This window comes from Amia ocellicauda, chromosome 6 (assembly GCF_036373705.1).
Source record: "Amia ocellicauda isolate fAmiCal2 chromosome 6, fAmiCal2.hap1, whole genome shotgun sequence".
Taxonomy (NCBI): Eukaryota; Metazoa; Chordata; class Actinopteri; order Amiiformes; family Amiidae; genus Amia; species Amia ocellicauda.
Window position 1 is genome coordinate 42063980 of NC_089855.1, and position 20929 is coordinate 42084908.

The following is a 20929-nucleotide window of genomic DNA, read 5'->3' on the forward strand; positions in this document are numbered from 1 at the left end:
CGTGGTGAATGAACACACATACGATTATACAGCATTTGTTGCAGCTTCGCAAAACCTAATTTTAAACGTTGTTGGTAAATTAGATACAAAGTGAGGACACTCTATTTGCATTATTCCCCTGTATTATTGCTAAAATAAAGTTTTACTGACATTTTACTGACACTACCACTGCATAGGACACATCTGTAACATGAACGCTACTGAATGGCACATACATTGAAAACTACGGAGAATTGAGACTTATCAAATTTGCACTTCATAAATCATCTTAAAACGTTTCCAAACAAGGCAAAACCCACTTGAAATACGTTCATTCACAATTTTGATAAACAAAAAGAAAGATTGTTACATATGTTCCCTATGATGCATCTACAGAGCGAGAGAGAGAGAGAGAGAGAGAGATACTTTTTTCAACTTTAAAATGTACTTTATTACAAAAGTGCATCATTCAACACACAAAATCTACAAAGAGCATTAAAAAAAAACAATGCAGCCTACAAAAAATGCAGGTGTTAAACAACTATCCAATTACCATAAAAACAGAACAGACATCACTCTATATATTTAAAACCAAACCCTCATTCCCAACCAGGCAGAGAACCCTACCAAGGCACCATACCTTCTCAAACTGATCCACACTACACATTGTTTTGTGGTATTCATAATCGACAGTGATTTGAACAGCTACACTAATTTTAAAAACAGTCAAAACCTCACAAAAGACATGGTTACTCAATTTCCGTTTCCTACTCTTTTTGCCCTATCAAAAAATTGGTTAACACTCATCCAGCCACCCCCCCTCCCCATCACAACCTGCCTCAGCCTGGTCACACCTGCCTTAACCAGCCTGCTGTGCAAGCCCTGAGACTCCAACACAGGGAGCCGCAGTGCAGGGTTACACAGCAACGGCTCTCTCAAAAGCCAATAAGCCCCCAACCTCTCCATGTCTCTTCGCACCCGCACTAGCCACCACGCTTTCAAAACAATATGGTAAAAAAGTGGAACCCCTCTGAGATCCAACTGAGACATGTCTGTCACAAACAACTGCCTGTCCAGCTACAGCCACTGAGAACAGCAGCTTCTGAACTGTCTGTAACCTGAACACTGCCACCCTGCTGGTCAGGTCTAAAAGTCCCTGCCCACCTTCTGCTACTGGCAGAAAAACCACACTCTGCCTGATCCAGTGCAGCCTGTCCCAAAAGAAATGGAGCAGGATCCTCTGGAGTCTGGTGAGCACACCTGGTGGCGGCTCCACTCACACTAGCCTGTGCCACAGCATTGAAGCCACCAGATTATTAATGACCAGCACCCTCCCTCTGTACAAGAGCTGGGGTAGCTGCCATCGCCAGCGCCCCAACCTCTCCTGTACCTGCTCCTCTATCCTCTCCCAGTTCCTCTGCTTTGCCTTCTCTCCCCTCAGGAACACCCCCAGACACTTTAACTCCCCACTACTCCACTGCAGCCCAGCTTGCAAACCCAGGGGCTGCCTCCCCCCAACTCCCAGAGCAGCACCGCACTGCTCTTCATCCAATTAACTCTTGCTGATGACACCTGCCCATATCTCTCTAGGCTCTCTTCCAAAAGCACAACGTCCCAGTCCCCCACCACACACACACACACACATCGTCTGCATATGCACACAACCGAACACACACCACACTGCAGGGCGGGATGCTCAGACCAGTCAACACAGTCCTCAGCGTGTGCAAGAGAGGCTCTATGGACAAGGAATACAGCATTCCCGATAGCAAGCAGCCTTGTCTAATCCCTCTCTGCACTGGAAATGGGGTACTCAACCCGCCATTGATTTTTAACACACTAAAAACATTATTATACAAACATTTAATCAGTGCCAAGAAATTAGGGCCCTAACCAAAAGCTTCCAAGGTATGGAACAAATACTTATGATCCACATGATCAAATGCTTTTTCTTGATCCAAGGAGATCAAACCTGCTTGAAAGCCAAACAACCTGGATGCCGACATCAGGTACCTCGCCAAGTCCCCCAGTCCGGGAGCCTTTCCGTTGTTCAGGCCCTGCAGGGCAACACTGTTTTCTAGTTTTTTTTCTAGTTTTCTCAATCTAAACCTTTCCGGATTCTCAAGCTCCGCAGAGCCCCGCAACAGAGCCTGTGCCGAGTTAACAAACTGTTTTAAATCCGAAACAATGGACTCCACATTCACCCTGTAGAACCGTGTCTGAAATAAGTGGAGAGTCGTGGAGACAAAGCAAACAGAACTTTAATCGAGCCGCTCGGAAGCTCCACTGTCAGAAATAATTCCTTCAGTGAGGCTTAATGTTTACAGACATGAGTACAACTTTATTGGAAAAATGACGTAACATCTTATGGCCGTTCATCCAATCAGAAGATACAGGTCCGGGTCCGTTTTACGATCTGTCCTCCCGTGAAGAGGTGATGGATCCAAAGCAGATATCTGTCTTTGATATGCACTAGGAAGATGTGATCCCACGGTGGTCATTTACCTTGTGTCAATCGCTCTTTAACAAAAACAATTCCTCCCTATCTGGAGAAACAATTCAGTCATAAACAAATTCACAGCAGACATCTGTAGGCTATTTCGGCACTGTGTAATCTTTCATTACTGACAGGAGTTTCTAACAAACCAACCTTGTTGACCCTTTACTTGTCCTGCTAAATCTAATCTGCTCAGTGTATATACAAAACTACTTATAATGCTAGTATTAATATAAAACATTATATAATTATCACAAAACACTTTATTCAACTTCCTTTACAGAGTCTTCATTCCCTCCTTTTTGGCAATAGAAATGAAGCGAAATGAAGCCAAAATAATCGTGTTTGTCAGTTACAATAATTTCTTCCTCCGGAGGGGCAGGTGGTATAGTGCTGCGTGTTCAGCTCCCATTTATCCCAACTTGCCACCTACGAGGTGTGTATGTATGTACAGCGAGGTATTCAAATAATCAGGGGATAGGATTGTATTTTTATTTGCCTGGTCGGGCAAACAATTATGTCATAACTACACCTTATTGAATATTGAGCTCTTTTATGGAAATTGCAGTGGCCACCTACAATATCCTGGAGCTTTACTGTGTATCTCAAATTATATTTCATCCTGCCCCAGGTCATAAAGGTCAATCCCCAGTTACATAATACATACATTGTTTTGCTTCTAAAGGAATACAAAAGTCAGCAAACATGTTATTTTTACAAATTCAGTTATTCACATATATTTCTGATGCATTTTAATTGATAAACATTGTACATTCCATACCTCTCAAGTGAAGGGCAATGGACTTATTCTTACATCATGACTCTTATTCTATTCATTTGAGTAATTTGACATCTCCACCAAAAGAACATTATAAATTATCTACCAATACAAGAATATATGCTACTGCAGATGTCATTTGAGCTGTTTTCACAATGTATTGCAGATTCCTATAATCTGGACAACCTTTAATTTCAGAATTTTAATTTATTTCTCCATTAAGTCAAGCATCACTTCAGAGTTGGGGACCTCAACATTGGTCTGTTCAAGATGCCGTGAGGCTGTCTTTAAAGCCACGCCCTCGGCCTACTGTGTCTCAATGAGAACACCAGCGTCTTCTCCATATGCACCTCTGCCACCACGGGTCAGACATCGGTTCCTTCAGGACATGATTCATAATGTGCATATCTGCCATGTGGAATAGATCGGTCATCTGAAGACACAATGTGTGGTTCGCACAACATCAGAGATCCTCCTTATAAAAGGCATCTCTATCACATGGACAGTAGTTGACATTCACACAATCTATGAGGTTTCCAGTAAAGGGACAATTCATAATAATAATCTTGATCCCAAATTTTCACAGATTATTTCAGTACAGCACTCAGTTGTCGTCAGCAGCATCATATCTACTGTGTTACTGAATCAACTTTACTACCTAGTGTAAATACTCTTTCTTGTGTGGAGCTGTCAAACTTTCAAAACAATGCGCTTATCTCTTTGCTTTTATCTGACTTATATATCTCAGACTATTTTAATAATTATTACAGCAGCTCTTTCAACAACAAAGTTAATAGTTGTTAGGTAAATGATCATAGTTGACCTCACAGACACTTTCACTTCCCCAACCCCACCCCCCTTTTTTTTTTTTTTTTTTTTTTGTTTGGGGGGGTGAATCCCTTCCTGATTAATAGGGTATTTCTGTTTGGGAAAGCATTATTTCCATACACTTTCATGACTTTAGATTTTAAACTATATCTCATTCAATTATTTATTGATTTTACATTAAGTTATACCTTAAGTAACTTCCTTATTTTCCCTCATATTCCATTCAATCGCCTTTAAAACTCTTGTGCTGAAAGTGGCAGCACATTTCTTTCACACATACCAAACTCCCTTTTTACAGCTTCCCAAGCCTTATCGACTCTTAAACCCCTTGTCAACGTCCTCAAACTTTCATCAACATCGCTCAGACCCTCTGAAAACATCACTCTGTATCCTAACAGCTGTTCTTTCTCCTTTTCCTAATTTCTTACTACACAATTCAAGTTATATTTATTGACATGTATTAATACTATTTATACACATATTTCGCTCCATTATTTGAGTTAATAAATTAAGATATTTTCCTAAAAAAATATATTTTTAGAAAATAAGCATTTTAATTGATTTCAATAATGATTCCCAGATACCTCAGGAAAACAGATTTTCAAAGAAAATGTGTTCAGTCAATGATTTCCCCAATGAAGAGCCTGCGTGGGCACTAAGACTGTCCGCCTGCACGGCTCATATATGTCTTTATTGTGTCACTTCCTCCTATTGAAGTCCAATCTACACCGGTACATGTTCAGAAGAACTGTTCCCAAAGCCAGATTGAACTGATCAATAGTTCATTTCTTACCTACACCTTGTATTTAGGGATCTTATATCTGGGGATTTCAAAAACTCTTCATTGTGGAACTCACAGCTACCAAATGACCACACCTTTAATTTCCTGGAGTATCTGGTTATCTATGTATTTATATCTTCACCAAATGTCACAGTTTCCTCAGATTTCCATTTCAAAAATTAGCTCTAATTCAATTTTTAACATAATTTTTTTTTAATTTCTGGTTGGTAAAACTCATTCTAATAGAATTTTTATGTTTTATTTTCTCCTTCAAAATTATGCAATACTAATTATAGCGCACTTATTCAATGCTCATAATTTATATTTCTATAGTATCCTTAAAATTCTTACCCTTTGACTAATTCACTCTTAGAATCTAAAATCCAAGGTCGAATTTCAACTTTTATTTCAGGTATTTTATGCTATGCACCAATAACCAAATATTTTCTAAAATAAGACTATAATATGTCACTATACTGTTTACATTCTCCTGCTATGGGTTTTACATCAGGCTGTCACTCAGGGCTGCACCAGAGTGCTGCTCCTGTGGATTCCTGCCTTTAGTTTTCCTTTAATTTGACTTTACAGAATTTCTCCATAATATGATTTTTAACAAACAAATTATTGTTCTTCTGAGGCTTAGAGGACACCATTACTATTTATTTACTTTATTAGTATTATTAATCTATGTATTTAGTGTATATTTGTATTACTTTAACATTATTCTTATAATAGAATGCATGATTCATTTCTTATTTCTGATGCTTTGTGCACTCTGTATACAGTTAAATTGTCTAAATCCTCATTAATCTGTTGATAAAACATCAATGACTGCGTAATTGTAAATATAATTCTGAAATTATTGGTTACTTCCCTTCTCAGTCTTATTCTGGACTATGCACAATATTAAAAATACAAAGCATACAAAACAGACATTTACCTTACATAACCTTCAGACTATATATATACATAAACACATAAGGCACATACAGATTGACATCCAAAGATAAATCAGATATTACATTAGTGGTGTGTTTTGTTGACCCTGCAGTGTCTCAAACAGCCCTTAGCATTTATTTATTATATTGTTATTATTAAAAATCAGATGTAAAATTATCTTTGAAATACACTACTTTGGTGTTTTCTTGATCTATTATGATCAATTTCTTCTCTAAATTCTTATTATTCAGACAAAGAATTATAGAAACTTTGTCGTTTTTTTATCTTGCCTTTACCATTTTAAGATTAACATTTTAAACTTTTTGGAATTCACAAACAGACATGTATTTTAACACCATTATGCCAATCCTATCTTTGCCAACGATGGGGCTATATTGCTGGACTTTATGTACCTCTGGTTCCGTCTGGTTATTGACTGCCACTGACTCTGGCCCTGGTGTACAAGGGTTTCCTTGCTTAACCTGGGGCTCAGCAGGCCTCGTCGTACCTTTCGGTTCCCTTGGCATCTCTCACCGCAGATCTATATTACCTGGAATTCACCCTACTGTGATCCTCCGCTGTACAGTCAACCTTTCTGTTTGTTTTACCTCTACCTCTCCACAAGTTCTCTTTAAATTACAATCTGAGAGCCTAACAAAATCCAGAGATCAAATCTAAATATACAGGGTGGTCATTTTTAAAGCTACTCACCCTTGCTTTGCTCCCAGAACAGGAGGCAAGTTCAGATCCTCGTTCGTGATGCCAAGTTGTAGAACCGTGTCAGAAAGAAGTGGAGAAGTCGTGGAGATAATGCAAACAGATCTTTAATCGAGCCACTCAGAAGCCCCACGTCAGGAATAATTCCGTCAGTGAGACTTAATGTTTACAAACATGAGTACAACTTTATAGGAAAATGACATAACATCTTATGGCCGTTCATCCAATCAGAAGATACAGGTCCGGGTCCGTTTACGATCTGTCCTCCCGTGAAGAGGTGATGGATCCAAAGCAGATGTCCGTCTTTGATGTGCACTAGGAAGATGTGATCCCACGGTCGTCATTTAACTAGTGTCAATCGCCCATTAACAGAAACAATTCCTGCCTATCTGGAGAACCGGTTAAGTCATAAACAAATTTACAGCAGACAGCTGTAGGCTATTCCGGCACTGTGTAATCTTACATTACTGACAGTAGTTTCTAACAAACCAACCTTGTTGACCCTTTACTTGTCCTGCTGAATCTAATCTGCTCAGTCTGTAAACAAAACTACTTCTAATGCTAGTATTAATATAAAACATTATATAATTATCACAAAACAGTTTCTTCAACTTCCTATACAGAGTCTTCAAAAGCTATCAGACTTTAGCAGCTGGTAGTTGAACACACATACAATTATACAGCATTTTCTGCAGCTTCGCAAGGCCTAATTTTAAACATTGTTGATAAATTAGATAATTAGTGAGGACCCTCTATTTCCATTTCTTCCTCCATAATTGCTAAAATAAAGTTTTACTGACATTTTATTGACCCTACCACTGCATAGGACACATCTGTAACATGAACGCTACTGAATGGCACATACATTGAAAACTATGGAGAATTGAGACAAATCCAATTTACACTTCATAAATAATCTTAAAACGTTTCCAACCAAGGCAAAACCCACGTGAAATACGTTCATTCACATTTTTGGTAAACAAGAAGAGAGATTGTTACATATGTTCCCTATGATGCATCTACAGAGCGAGAGACAGAGAGAGACAGAAAGAAAGACAGACACAGACAGACACTAACACAGCCACCCACCCACCCACTCACACACACACACACACACACACAGCCAGCAAGACACACAGAGCCAGCCAGCTCAGCGATGACATCACGAACCTCTCTCTGAGCTGACTGCTATGACATCACAGAGCACGTGCATTCCGTTTGCTTGCCATCTGTCAACCACTCAGTCACTGCCAGCCAGACTGCCTGGCTGGCTGGATGGGGGGGCTGTTTGCTGCTGCTGCATACCTTAGCAAGCTTATCTGCTTGACCGGCCTTCCTCTTCCTCCGCCCACATGCCCAGCTCTGCCCGATCTGCTGTTCACCTGGATCACAGCTCCGCCCCAAAAAGGCAGAGCTTCCCAAGAATGGTACAAACTCATCCACATTACCCTCCATGGAAAGCTTAAACAAAAGGCAAAAGCGTTATAAGTAATGAAGAGGAACCCGAGTCCAAGACGCTTCCGACCAGCCATACATATTTGTGTGTATTAAAGATCACATTTTATTACATTTTGTTTTTCTGTACTTTATTACATCTAATTGTGAATTATAATTGTATTGTTTATTTTCCATATGTATGTACGTATTTATGTTTGCATGTCCAATTGCTTTGACAATACAAATGCACTAAATTGAGAGACAGAGAGAGAGAGAGAGAGAGAGAGAGAGACGTGCTAGGGCACATCTGTAACATAAACTAGGGAACATTCGTCACATGCTTAGGGAACATTCATAACAAACAGGGAACATTTGTAATACGAATTAGGGAACCTTTGTGACATACTAAAAATACATACTGGTAAGATGTTGGGCACATTTGAAACAACAAAAATGGCATTTGGTTATTTATTAGGGACATTTATACCAGTCTGAGCAAATATCTGTGCATATTCCAATGTTTGTTGCAGGACTTACAGATTGAGTGAGGGGGTCAAAATGTTTGATTCAGAACTAATCACTGCTTCCTCAATTTTGTTTTAAACATAATTTAAAAGAAAAGTGGGCTATACATTGGTCTGGAAAAAGGGAGCAGTGGTCCCTAAGACAATTCTTTTAGTTTTTTGACACAATTCCTAAAACCCATTTTCTGTAAAATATGTTATCAACTTGCATTAATATATCATCCAAACTACAATGATACTAATAATGAAAATGTTCATATTATTATATTCTAAGGGTTCTAGTCTATTGTGTATTGTATTTATTATCAGGCCCTTCTCTTATGTTTTACAGTTGTTATTATTATTCCGTACAATACAGGGATTAAATTAAGTATTTTAACCACAAAGTATTGGCTACAGTTATGATGCCTACTTCACTGTTCATATGCATACAGTTTCTGAGGTCTGGACCACTGCACAGTAGTCCCTGGAGTTGTAGTCCAGAGCACTGCAAAATTCGTGCTGAAGTGATCTGGATCACCACGCAATGGCCCAAGGACCACTGCAAACTTGGATTTCATTGTTTTTGTGTAATCCATGTTGCAATCGCAACTACCATGTTCCTTTGAGGTGAGCTGGTTAATTCTGATCTGGGAAAACCACAATCCTGCAGGTTTAATAAGTCTCTCTACACATCAGTCCCTGAGTACCTTCAACCAATGGTCATTTTGACCAATTAAGCCCAAGAATTAAGTCAATTAAGTTGTCAAGGACTACCCAGTAAAGATGTGAACTCACGACTAGGTCACACTGTGAGCTCTCCAGAGCAGACATTACACTGAGCTCAGTGTGAGCTCACTTAGCGCTTTTCCACCGACATGGTGCCGGTGCTGGAGGCCGAGTTGCAGTTACAAATACAATGCCGAGCACAGCAGTGCAGCGCCACTATTCCTCTCTATCCACCACACAAAGACGTGCGTCACTCTAACCTGTCTGGCTTTACAACATGCAACTGAAATAATATGTTCTTAGGGGAACAACATAACACATAGCGATTTCTCCGTGCTATAAAGTAAAATAATGTATACAGTGTTTCTAATTTCTTTTTTACGATACCTTTCATTGATATTTATATTTTTCAATAATAAACTAATGTCACAGTCTTCCCCCACTTTATTTGAAACGTCCTCGTTTCTTAATTAAATAAATCATACAGTATTTCTAATGTTACATTTATATATATATATATATATATATATTTACACTTAGATTTTCCAAGGGATAAACTGATTTTGCAGTAATTAAATCACAATAGATGTATGTCAGTACAATTAAAAGTTTTTTTTTTTTTTTTTTTTTTTTAAGAATGGCAAATTAGGAGCCATTACTGTATTGAACTGTAATGTAACATGAAAACAGGTATAAACCAAGAAAGAACTAAATCTTTAAACTTGTCAGGTTTCAAAACTTTACGACCACTAGGTACATCCAGCAGGTAATGCCACAGGAGTCTAGGGTCGCTGAGGTAAGAGAACAGACATAGTCTCTGGGTGCACTGTGACTTGGGCATCCCGACGGCTGGAAGAATGGGTGACACCTGGGCATGGCTCAAGTGCTAGAGCAGGCTGTGGAACAACACCTGGAACAGGTAGCATATCCCTCTGGACAGGAGCTGTGGAAGAAAGAAGAGAGAGAGACGGCATCGAGTGATGACTGGAGCTCGCTGGAACTGGAAGTGGGTAAGGGACGTCTCCAGACAAAGCCGTCAGTGTTGATGGCGGACTGACAGGTGCATCATCAGGATCTCTAAACAGCTGTGGAGGCGCTTCTGGATGAGCAGGTAAGTCAGACCAAGGACCTTTGTATGCCTTCAGCCGATTGTAATGTACAATCCATGATTTGGATCGTGGATCTTTTGGGTCAGTGATTTCATAGGTCACGCCAGGACAACCGTATTTATCCAACCTCTTCAGAACTCTATGTGGCCCTTTCCATCTAGGAGCAAGTTTATTCCTTTGATTGGCAGGATCATCAAGGAAAACAAGATCACCTTCAGCATAGGGGTTAAAAGCAAGATTTTGATCATAGTGAGTCTTTAGCAGTAGTTTAGATTCTTTCGACTACTCAGCGGCCATGTCAAAAGCATGTGACAAGCGGTTAAAGACATCCTGGGCATAAGCAGCTGGTGTGCCTAGAGTTGCTTGAGTAGTGAATGAACTGCAGTTCAACAAAACGTCCACAGGCAGACAAGGTTCCCGACCATGAGCAAGGAAAAATTGAGTTTATCCAGTACTGGAATGTACACTTGAATTGTACGCAAGTTCCACCTGTGAGAGGTATTTGTCCCATTCTCCTCCATTTTGGTAGATGTATTTAGCTAATTGGTCTTTTAATGTCCGGTTCAGTCTTTCCACCATGCAATCTGATTGGGCATGGTACGGAGTTGTTCGTGTCTTCTCAATTCCCAACTTGCTACACAGCTGCTTCACCAGATCAGACTCAAACTGTCTGCCCTGGTCAGTGTGGATGGACTCAGGTATACCATGTTGACGGATGAAGTCTTCAGACAAGCATTGAGCTACACTTGTTGCACGCTGATCTTTAAAAGGAAAGAGATTCACATAGCATGTAAAATAATCCATTACAACAAGAACATACCTGGTGCCTTGAGAAGTGACTGGTAGTTCGGTGAGGTCAGCAGCAATTTTCTGGAATGGACGATCCACCACAATAGGTTGTAAAGGAGCTCTAGCTTTTGGTGTTGGAGCACTGCGAGTCTGACATGTTAAACACTCTGTACAGAACTTGTAAATGTCACGTGACATGTAAGGCCAATAGCAGATTTTTCTGGCTCTCTGCAAAGTTCGTTCAGTCCCTAAATGTCCACTGAAGACATTTCCATGCAGGTAAGTGAGGGCTGTCTGAATGAGGGATTCAGGAAGAACCAATTGGTAAGTATAGGCTTTCTGAAGAAAGGTTTTAATTTTTTGACAGAGGATCCTATTTTCCAAAGTCAGGTGAGGAAACTCATACCAGAGCTTTTTCAGAGCTGACGGGGAGTTTTTGATTCGTCGTGCAGTAGGTCTTCGGTTATCCATTTCTTTCCATTCCATCGCAGTTCTCAGAATGACATCCGCTTGTTGTTTCTGCTTCAGTTCATCAATGTCTATTGCTAAATCTTCACAGGTTTGTTTTACAGGAACAGCTTGTTCAGGCTGTAGTTCAGAAGACCAACTGTTTTGCATCTTTTTGGGCAACGTTTTTAACGAATCGTCTGTAATAGGAACAGAGACCCACAAAAGCTCTCACCTCAGTAGGTGTTCTTGGTGTTGGCCAATCTTTCAATTTGTCAAGCTTCCTGGAATCTGGTCTGAGACCACCCTTGGTGATTACATGTCCCAGGAAAGAGACTTCATCCCGTATAAAATGGTATAAGCCGCTGCCGGTGGTAAATGCGGTCTTCTCCCGGTCTTCTGATGCCAGCTGAACCTACCAATAACCACTTGACAGGTCCATGGTACTAAACCAGCATGCCCCTGCCAGGCTGTCCAAAGCTTCAGAAATCCGTGGTAAGGGATGCGAGTCCCGTATGGTGACAGGGTTTAATTTCTTAATGCAATGCAAAATCTGTAGCTGCCGTCCTTTTTCTTGACTAAAACAACAGGTGAAGCCCAAGGGCTGCAGCTCTCCTCAATGAGGTGATGGGCCAGCAACTGCTGAACTTGTTTTTCTATTTCCTGCTTCAAAGCTGGAGAAGTCCTGTAAGCATGTTGGCGGATCGGTAGGGCATCTCCAGTTCGAATGTGTTGCTTTACAGCATCTGTGCAGCCATAGTCATGTTCATGTGAACTAAACACATCACAATACTTCAAAAGTAAGTTCTCCAGCTGGTCCATTTGTGGATCACTCAATTTAGACTGACTGAAGTCCACTGTGGGTAACTTTGTGTCTTCTGTCTGCCTGATATTGTGCACAGTAGCCTCAATAACCTGGAACTCTTCACCTCCCTGATTTATCAGAGAGTAAAAGTTTCCCAGTGGTGTGTTACTTGGCACATGGCAGTCGTCATTGGTTGGATTCATGACACCAACGGTTGTTAATCCTTTCTTCACTGGAGATATTGTTCTGGCAACAAACAGACCTGGGTAGTTGCATGCTTCAGGTTACAGTATTCCTAAGTAATTTGGAGTTGAGATTTGATTTTCTGTAAATGGCTGCAACTTTGCCATGATATACATCTCAGTCATTGCAGGAATGTAGATTGGCGCAAATGTCACAGCATTGCAACAAAGAGGTGTGATTTGCTTAGAAAACAACAGTGGGACTTTCCAGTTCCACAACTGTAATTGTCCTTGTACATCAATCACTGCATGGTGTTTCTGCAGAAAATCCCATCCGAGTATGACAGCTTGATTGGAATTTCTTATCACTTGAACATCATGATGACAAACCTCCTCTCCAAGTCTAATACTAATGGTTAGTGTTCCAAGAGTATCAAGGCACTTACCAGTCACTGACCTTGCCAACATGTATGTCTTTCTGATGGACTTTGTCTTCAGTGCTGGAATTGACACTCTTAAATTTTCTTGATCAAAGAAATTTGTGAACCAGTATCAATGAAGGCTTGAACAGCAGTGTCTTCAATAACAGCAAAAAAATATTGGAGAGGTTGGAGAGTCTTTTAAAGCTGAAGCTTCAGACTCTGGACCCCTGTAATTCAATGTAGCAGCTACTTGGCCCGCAGCACCTCCTACCACTCGTGTCCCTGATAGGTGGGATCCTCAGAATCAAAGCAAAGATGACATTTGTTGTATCTGCAATCAGGCCTTCTCTCATGGTGATGTGGACTGGGTGTTCTCCTGGTGTACCTGTCCCTTGAGTGTGAGTAGGATGCAGATGGACTACGAGAATATCTTGAACTGCAGTGCTGATCAGGGTGAGATGAGTGATAGCGACTGCTAGGACTGTTAGTTCTTGAATAGTAACGGTTGCTTGGTGATGGAGACCACCTTTCATATTTTTGCCTATGTAGGGAATGATGTCCGGGTCTTGGTCCAGGAGACATGTTTCTATAAAGGTGAAGAAACGTCTCTTTGTGATCTAGAGGAAGAATTATACCCATCAGGGGATGCTTTTCGTGATGCACGATATTGCTCGTTTCATCCATTCTGGATAGGGCTGACGGTCCTTTTCCCCTCTTTGTACTGGCTGTGCACATGTTTGAGATTTTCTTGCTGTTGCTTCAACTGGCTCACCTCTACTCTGAATGCTTTAACATCTGCAGTTAAATCTGCAATAGCTTGTAGTAATTTGGGGGATTCCTCTGACGTAGATGAAATGGACTTGCTTGACACCATAGCTGTTAGGATATTTCCAGATTTACATATAGATGGTTGTTCCAGAACCTTCTCATTTATTGTGCTTTAGAAATGTGAAGAGGCAGTTCTTAATGCTTCCTGACCCGCTCCCACTTGCAAGCCATTTTTAGGGCTTCCTCCAATCTACTTGCACCATGCTCATAACACTTTGCCTGCAGCACTGGGTCTAAACCAGCAACAAAACGTCTAAAACGCTCCATTTCAATAGCTGGCTGTCCGTAATTGGGAAACGCCTCTTGCACAAGTCTGCTTACTTCGGCTGCATAAACTTCTAATGCTTCTTTAGGCTGACGGGGTCTTGCATTAACAAAAGTTTGAAAATGCAGTAGGTATTCTTTTCTTCCAAAGACTTATTTTAATGTCTCTACTGTTTTAGCATAGTCTTTTTGCATTTCAGAGGGTAAAGAAACCCAGTATGACAGTGCATCAGCACTTAAACGTGTTGGTACAATTGTTGCAAGATCCTGGTGCTGTTTGTGCAGCTTTTACAGCCAATTCCAGACGCGTGTTCCACAGAGAGAAACTTTCTTTATCCTTCTCATCTCCGTGAAAGCAAGGAGGCAGCTCAACACGATCATGTGTTACTCTGTCGTATTCGTGCGTCTTTCTGCATTAATCGCTTCATTTCCATTTGCTGCGTCAACATTAATCAATCTGTCTATCGGATTTTCCATATATTTTTTTTTATACTTGTTTAACTTAGCTATTTGCGGTTAAATGACTTGACATAGCGGTTTATTACTTTCGTACATTTTTTTTTATTATTATTTTCGATTTTAACAGTACAGTTCACTCACCACCGACATGGTTTTGTCTCAGTCACCCGCAAGCACAGCTCACTGCATCCGGCCTCAGTAGAGAAAAAACTAAAGCAAACAATATCCCTCGCTGCCGCCAGTCTGTAAACCGTGAAACGAGTCTCTTCGGAGGTAGACATGTTGTTTGGGGTTCAGTTTACATCAGGACTCCTTGACACAATTTATTGTTCCTGGCACTTTTGTTTATGTCTCTTATGAACCGAGTTGCAGGTACAAATACAATGCCGAGCACAGCAGTGCAGCGCCACTACTCCTCTCTATCCAGAACACAAAGACGTGCGTCACTCTAACCTGTCCGGCTTTACAACATGCGACTCAAATAATATGTTCTTGGGGGAACAACATAACACATAGCGATTCCTCCCTGCTATAAAGTAAAATAATGTATACGGTGTTTCAAATTTCTTTTACGATACCTTTTCATATATATTTATATTTTTCAATAATAAACTAATGTCACAGTAATACCAATGAGCTTTAACAATGCCGAAAATAATAATGCGTTTATCTTTAATAGTGAAGATATTGCATAGATGTATATCTTTCATATACACAAATAGAAAAAACGGTTTCCAAATCGAATATAGAACTGAAACTTTCAGACAATCCATGAAAAATGTAATGTAAACATTTACACTTCTTAACAATTCTATATATCAATTATATTCATAACCCTAACCCTATCACTAACCCTAACTTTAAGTTACAATTGTTCCCTAAACACTTTTCCCAATTTTGCAGGATCAATAAAAAACTGTCAAGCAATGTGATATAACTTTACGGAAAATAATAATCTGTATATATTTAATTGTTTTGACAATGTTAAGATATAATGCATCTTTCACATAGGGAACATTTGTAACATGATAGGAAAAACAAACAAATGATGTAACTTTGAAAATATTCAATATTACAGCATACAGTATAATCAACACAGAACTGTGTCTATACTGAAAAGCTGTTGACATTTGAAAAGTGACAGAGGTTTGAATTTGAAAGTATCAATTCATAAAAGATACAATGAGCAGGAGCAGGAGCTGTGCGATCCATTACCCAGAGCACCTGAAGAACGCTCAGGCCAGGAAGAGTCTCAGACAACACATACTGAAGGACAACCCAGAGACTCTCAGAGCCGACTTCTCTCAGACTGGAGACCAGCAAGTCACCAGCAACCTGGTCTTCTACACCGAGCACACCGACGCCTGGCACGCTGCCATCTGTCAACTGTACAGGCACATTAAAAAGAGAGGCATCAGTAAAGGAAGGCAGGTGTCAATCAGTGAGGAGGACGACCCAGACACCTCCATGCTGACAATCAATCTGTACCACACTGGAACAGTCTTAATACAGGGCAGCGAGGGCAGCCTGGGCACCTTTGAAAATCAGTTCCACTCACTGAAAACGCTGGCTGACAGAGAGAAAAAGGAGAGACGTGTCCAAAAGAGCACAGACGCAGCCACACAGGAGGAGAGTCCAGCCCCACACTGCCCTGAGAACGGAGGGGAGAGCGCCGCGCCAGAGAACAGCGAGGAATCCACACGCATCCCAGCACAGGACACCCCTCAGACACCGACACAGTGTCCCAACTGAGGGAGAACATGTCCCTGCTGGAGGTGGAGCTGATGGAGCTAAAAGAGCTGGTGCTGGCCAATCTCACAACCTCCAACACCACAGAGCAGCTAACAGACCAGCTCAACAGAGTCCAACACGAGCACAAGGTCACAGTGAGGGAGCTGAGGGAAGAGGTGAGGGAGCTGCAGCAGGACAGGGAGGCCATGAGGAGGGAGCTGACGGCCCTGAGAGAGGAACTGCAAGGCAGAGACAAGACAGTGCAGAGCCTGAAGGAGAAGCTATACAAATTCACTGCCCACAACAACTAGCCCTCAAGAAACCCAGCAGTGCACAATGTGCAGAGCCCTCCCACCCCAATGACATCCAGACATACTGACTCTCACACAACACACCACTCACACACTGCACCCAACACACACACACAACCCGACCCGAACACACAGAGTGCACCCAGCACACACACACACACTGAGCAAGACACACACAGTGCACCCAACACACACACACACCCTGACTCAGACACACACACTGCACCCAGCACTCACACACACCCTGAGCCCGAAACCACTAACAAAACCTGCGCACCACACACACAGGCTGAACCAAACACAGATGAGACCCCCTCACGCAGAAAGACTACCAGGAAGAAGAACACTGAAGTAGCCCTGCTGATAGACTCAAATGGCAAACTCATAAATGAGAGGCGGCTCTTCCCTGATGGCAAGATCTCCAAGGTCTGGTGTCCGACCACAGAGAGGGCCATTCAGCAGCTGTCCGAGAAGAGCCTCGGCTCCCCCAGCCATATTATTATACACACAGGCACAAACGACCTGAGGACCCAGCAGGACAAGGTGGCGAGCTCCATCAGAAGAGTGGCGGAGAGGGCCACCCAGACCTTCACCCACGCCAAAATCATCATCTCCACCCTGCTGCACAGGAAGGCCTTCCACCCCAACACCATCCACATGATCAACGCTGAGATCTCTCGGGGATGTGCTCTGATGCCAAATGTGCACCTGGCACACCACCCCACTCTTGGGGCCCACAGCTTGTTTGACAACGTCAATCTCCACAAACAAGCAGTAAACGTCTTCGCAAAGACACTCAAAGACATTGCCCTGGGCCGAAACCCAGACAGCCCCCCACATGGCCACAGAAGGTTCTCCAGCACCCACACCACCCAGAACAACCCCGAGCCAATCAGGAGAGCGGCCCCTGGGAGCCCCCGCCCTGCACCTGCACACCACCTTCCCCAGTTCGGACAACGAAGACCCCAGCCTGGATACGCCCGACCACAGAACAGCAGACCCAGAGTGGAGCCCATCCAGAACATGCACAGAGCAGCCCAGCAGCACAGCCAGCGCAACTACGCAGCAGCGGTCAGCAGAGTGGCCGACACCGGGGAGCTGCAGGAGATCCGACACCTGCTCAACCTCATCTGCACCCGACTGATAAGATAAGTAACTGTGCATAACAAAGAAACCACTGCAGGAGGTGACTAGCTATTACCACATCTGAAAATCACCCCTGTATAAATGTAGTTATATACTGATATATATGGACATTTTCTAAAAATTATGTAGATATATGGATGCTTACATATATGTGTATATATGTAGATATATGTGTGTATGCGTATGTATATAGGAGTGTAAGTCAGGAGTTTTTTATTTTTTATTTTTTTAATTTATTCATTTCCTATTTTTAGATATCACCAGTATTACTATTTATTTATATGTTTACTTTCCACCTCACACATTTCCAGATATATCTCATTCCAAAGGAGTATATAAATTGCTTAATTAGAGTAGAAAGGAATGCGATCCCTATCTATCACCATGTGGAACATCCAGGGCCTGGGCTCCTCAGTGTTCGGGCTGAAGAGCACAGACCCGGAGTTCAGAGATAGAGTGAGAGACAAGGATGTCATCATCCTGCAAGAGACATGGTGTCGGGCAGACGTGTCCAGTCACTGTCCCTCAGGCTACAGAGAGGTCATAGTGCCCTCCCTGAAGAAGCCCTCCGTCAGACACGGCAGGGACTCCGGGGGCATAATAATCTGGTACAAAGCAGAGCTCAGTGACTCCATACAGCCCATCAAAACAGTAGAGTCACACATATGGCTTAAAATAAGCAAATAAATAATTTCTACACAAACCGATGTGTTCCTGTGTGCCGTGTATGTTCCCCCCTCAGAATCCCCATATCACAATGAGGAGATCTTCACCAACCTCCAGACTGAGGTCTGCCACTTCCCGGTCCAGGGAAGTGTGCTGATCTGTGGGGACCTGAACGCCCGGACAGGCAGCCTGCCTGACTTCACCAGCACACAGGGAGACAGCCACATATTCGGCCACACCCCCTTAAACACCCCCATCAGCTCCCTCAGACACAGCCACGACAGGGGAGTAAATAAAAACGGGCAAAAATTACTGCAGCTCTGTCAGGGACTGGGACTGTATATCGTGAATGGCAGGATCCGGGGAGATTCTCTGGGAAGATACACCTACAGCTCAGCTCTTGGCAGCAGCACGGTAGACTATGCCATCACAAACCTAGACCCCTTCTCTCTCAGTGCATTCACCTCTATCAGACCACAGCCAAATCACTGTGTTCCTGAAGAGGACAGAGCACAGCAGCAGCGCTCACACACAGCCCAGCAAGCTGTACAGCCTCGGACACTCCTACAGATGGGCTCCAGACAGCACACAAGAGTACCAGAAAGCAACTGGCAATCAAGACATCCAATCATTAATACACACCTTTCTGGTCTCCCCAAATCAACATAGTAAAGAAGGAATACATCTGGCTATAAAATACTTAAATCATATATTTGAAAAAGCAGCTTTACAGTCAAAATTGAAAATTAAAAAGAACATCCCAACAAAATACAAAGAGGAGAATTGGTTTGACAAGGAGTGAAATAGAATAAGGAAGGATCTGAGGAACAAAGAAACACTTAGATCAAAAAGTACAACACCCCCGAAAGCAACTGACAATAATCGAAGAGTCCATTAACACAAATTGATTCTGGGAAAACTGGAAAAAATGTAATAAATTAAAACCTGAAGAATTGGCCATTCAAAATTGAGATTTTTGGAAAAAACACTTTGAAAAACTTTATGAAAACATTCACCACACTGAGAAATCAGCTCAGCCTGACATCAGTGTGAAACTAAAAAGAATGGAATTGGCATTTAAAGACACCCAGAATCCCCTGGACTCAACTATTACTGAGCAGGAGTTGCAGGAGAAGCTGCGCGCCCTGCTGCCCAGGAAAGCATGCGGGCCTGATGGCATCTCCAACGAGATGCTGAAACACAGCAGCCCTGAGCTACAGCAGGCCCTGCTACGGCTGTTCAACCTGGTGCTCAGTGTGGGCCACTTCCCTGACAGCTGGCATAAAGGACTGATCACCGCGATTCATAAGAGTGGAGACAAATTGGACCCTAATAACTACCGGGGCATCTGTGTGAGCAGCAACCTGGGGAAGGTGTTCTGCAGAATCATTAACGCCCGGATACTGGCCTTCCTTACCGAGCACAGTGTCCTGAGTAAGAGTCAGATTGTCTTCCTCCCAAAACACCGCACTACCGATTATATTTACACCCTACACACCCTCATTGACAAACACGTCAACCAAAATAAAAATAAAATATTTGCTTGTTTCATAGATTTAAAAAAAGCATTTGATTCATTCTGGCACAAAGGTTTATTTTACAAACTTCTCCAAAGTGGTGTAGGGGGTGAAACATATGACATCATCAAATCAATGTATACAGGAAACGAGTGCGGAGTTAAAATTGGCAATAAAAGAACAGAGTTCTTCACTCAGAGGCGTGGGGTGAGGCAGGGCTGCAGTCTGAGCCCAACGCTATTCAATATTTACATCAATGAATTGGCCACAATGCTGGAGCAATCTGCAGCCCCCAGCCTCACCCTACATGACACAGAAGTCAAGTTCCTGCTCAACGCAGATGACCTGGTGCTGCTGTGGCCCACAGAGCAGGGGCTGCAGCAGAACCTGGCACTGCTGGAGCAGTACTGTCAGACCTGGGCCCTGGCAGTAAACATGAAAAAGACAAATACCATGATATTCCAGAAAAAGGCCAGGCCTCATGGAACTAGGTTCCACGTCACTTTAGCAAACAGCACCATCGAACACTGCACCCACTACACATACCTAGGCCTCACACTCAGCTCAACAGGAAGCTTCAACACGGCGATGAAGACACTGAGAGAGAAAGCGCGCAGGGCCTTCTATGCCATAAAGAGACACATTTGCATAAAAATACCTGTACAAATCTGGCTAAAAATATTTGAATCCATAATCCAGCCCATTGCTCTCTATGGCAGTGAGGTGTGGGGTCCCCTCACAGGGCAGGAGTTTGCTCATTGGGACACACACCCAATAGAAACCTTGCATAAAAATATCCTACATGTGCAAAGGAAAACACCGAACAACGCATGCAGGGCAGAATTAGGCCAATACCCATTATTAATCAACATACACAAAAGGGCAATTAAATTCTGGCTCCATCTAATAAACAGCGACACACACTCCTACCACCACAAGGCCCTGCAATGCCAAGAGCTGAACCCAGAGAGGAGCCCCCTCAGCCAGCTGGTCCGCAGGCTCACTGCGCAGACACACACCGACACCGGCCAGCCTCAGGACAGCAACACACACATGCACACAATC

General features: G+C 42.4%; 1 non-coding gene across 1 annotated transcript; it reads right to left on the reverse strand.

The window, feature by feature from the left end:
• Positions 1–7915: 7915 nt before the first annotated feature.
• On the reverse strand, positions 7916–8030 carry LOC136752075 (U5 spliceosomal RNA). The gene has a single exon (XR_010817244.1). It is a non-coding gene; the product is annotated as a U5 spliceosomal RNA (small nuclear RNA).
• Positions 8031–20929: the final 12899 nt, after the last annotated feature.